The sequence below is a fragment of the Sarcophilus harrisii genome, chromosome 3 (assembly GCF_902635505.1).
Source record: "Sarcophilus harrisii chromosome 3, mSarHar1.11, whole genome shotgun sequence".
Lineage (NCBI taxonomy): Eukaryota > Metazoa > Chordata > Mammalia > Dasyuromorphia > Dasyuridae > Sarcophilus > Sarcophilus harrisii.
The window spans coordinates 482904932-482907617 of NC_045428.1; the positions used below are offsets into that span (position 1 = coordinate 482904932).

Below are 2686 nucleotides of genomic sequence, written 5' to 3' on the forward strand. Positions count from 1 at the left end.
GAAACTTGGGGAAATTTCTCCTGTGCTCTAAGAGCAGAGCTCAACTTTTTAAAATGAGAGCGCGCGCGCGCACACACACACACACACACACACACACAAAACCCTCTAACCATAGAAAATTACTATGGTATATAGCAAGATCAGAACAAAAACTCAGAAGAGGGCAGCAATGGCAAAATGTCTACATGTGAAGCCTCAAAGTGGAATATGAATTGGTCTTAAGCTGAAAAAGTTCTCTTGAAAGAGTTCAAAAAAGATTTTAAACATCAAATAAGAGACTATCTTCAGCATCACAAATTCTAAAATTCAAATGATACAGAGAAGATAAATATGGCCCCTGCACAAAGATGCATGCAAATTCATGAAGCATTCCATATTTTTAAAAACTATCTTTGCACATATCTGGAAAAATAAAATACTTTTTTAAAAATAGTATTCTCTATAAGTCTCAATTTCCTCATCCATAAAATTAATGGGTTGGATTGGAAGATCTCTAAAGTTCCTTGTGGCTCTGATCCTATATATCTGTACAAATACAAAAATGGGGACAATAAACATAATAAACTAGAGAGCCCAAAGGATATAGATATTTGACTTTACAAGTATAATCTTTTTGACCATTATTAATGAATGGTGACGGATTGGGGGGATGGAGGCAGATAATAGTCTCCATCAATTCAGTTCAGCAACAAACACTTATCTCATGCCTCACATGAATACATTTAATTTAATAATATAATTCATTTCAATAATTTTCTAAATTCTAAAATCAGAAGTCATGAAATCTTAATCCTTTACTTACAAAGAAAATTCAAAAAAGATTATGATTTGTTCAAGTCACTCAGTAGTAATAACAGAGCTAAATTTGAGCCCATATAGACTGATCCCAAATCTAATATCCTTTCCCCTATGCTACATTTCATTCTGACATGTACAAGACTGTTGGGAGATAAAAAGTTTGAATAAGGCATTATCTTAGCCCTGTCTAGCAAGGGAATATGACATGCATGTCATAGATAATAAACATGATACTGGAAGGGATCTTAGGGGTCATTTAAATCTAATCCCTGCTTTTACATATAGGAAATTGGGACCTTGAATTATTAAATGACTTGTCCAAGGTCACATAGAAAATAAGTGATAGAAAGCAAACCTGAGGCTAACTATTAATTTTTAAAATGGGTAAACAATAAAAAGAAGCTTTTTAAGCAGTTTTTTTTAATCAAATAGGAGAAGTAAAAGAAAAATTGGGAAAAGAAATTGAGAGTTATGCAGGAGAATTTAAGTGGGGAAAAGCTTGGGAAAGGAAGCACAAAAATTGACTGAACAAAACAATTCCTTTTAAAAATATAATTGGCCAAAAGAAAAAGTAGCTTAAAAAGTAAAACTAACTGGAGAAAGCAGTTTCTGTGGAATAATAAAGCTGGAAGACAGATTGTAGAGAGTTAAGAAAATGAGAGAAAAGGCTTTGAAAGCATCTGTTGTAGAAAGCTTTTGCAAGGAGGTTAGTCACAAAAGAAAAGAAAAATATGGGAAGATAACTAAGAGGAATGAATGGATAGAAATTTCTGTCATCATACTTTACATAACCTGATGTTTTTCTTACTGAGACTCAAAATCTGGGATCTACCTCTAATTTTGTCCTAGTTGAAAATAAGTTCCTTGAGGGCAAAAATTCTTTTTAATTTTGTAACCTCAGAGTCTAGCTTAGTGCTTTATACATAACTGTTTACTAAATGGGTGCTGAATAAATGACTTGCAGGTAACCTTTATTTATTTATTTTTAAATAACTTTTTATTGACAGAACCTATGCCAGGGTAGTTTTTTACAACATTATCCCTTGCACTCACTTCTGTTCTGATTTTTCCCCTCCCTCCCTCCGCCCTCTCCCCAAAGATGGCAAGCAGTCCTATACATGTTAAATAGATTGCAGTGGATCTTGAATATAATATATGTGTGCAGAACCGAACAATTTTCTTGTTTCTCAAGGAGAATTGGATTTAGAAGGTATAAATAACCTGGGAAGAAGAACAAAAGTGCAAGCAGTTTACATTCACTTCCTAATGTTCTTTCTTTGGGTGTAGCTGCTTCTGTACATCCTTGATCGATTGAAACTCAGTTGGATCTTGTCTTTGTTGAAGAAATCCACTTCCATCAGAATACATCCTCATACAGTATCGCTATTGAGGTATATAATGATTTCCTGGTTCTGCTCATTTCGCTCAGCATCAGTTCATGCAAGTCTCGCCAATCCTCTCTGTATTCGTCCTGTTGGTCATTTCTTACAGAACAATAATATTCCATAACATTCATATACCACAATTTACTCAACCATTCTCCAATTGATGAGCATCCATTCATTTTCCAGCTTCTGGCACTACAAACAGGGCTGCCACAAACATTTTGGCACATACAGGTCCCTTTCCCTTTTTTAGTATCTCTTTGGGGTATAAGCCCAGTAGAGACACTGCTGGATCAAAGGTATGCACAGTTTGATAACTTTTTGGGCATAGTTCCAAATTGCTCTCCAGAATGGCTGGATGTATTCACAATTCCACCAACAATGTATCAGTGTCCCTGTTTTCCCACATCCCCTCCAACATTCTGCATTATCTTTCCCTGTCATTCTGGCCAATCTGACAGGTGTATAGTAGTATCTCAGAGTTGTCTTAATTTGCATTTCTC

General features: G+C 35.0%; 1 non-coding gene across 1 annotated transcript; it reads left to right on the forward strand.

Annotated features, from left to right (window-relative positions):
* The first annotated feature begins 274 nt into the window (after positions 1-274).
* On the forward strand, positions 275-381 carry LOC111720173. The gene has a single exon (XR_002769980.1). It is a non-coding gene; the product is annotated as a U6 spliceosomal RNA (small nuclear RNA).
* The last annotated feature ends 2305 nt before the right edge of the window (positions 382-2686 follow it).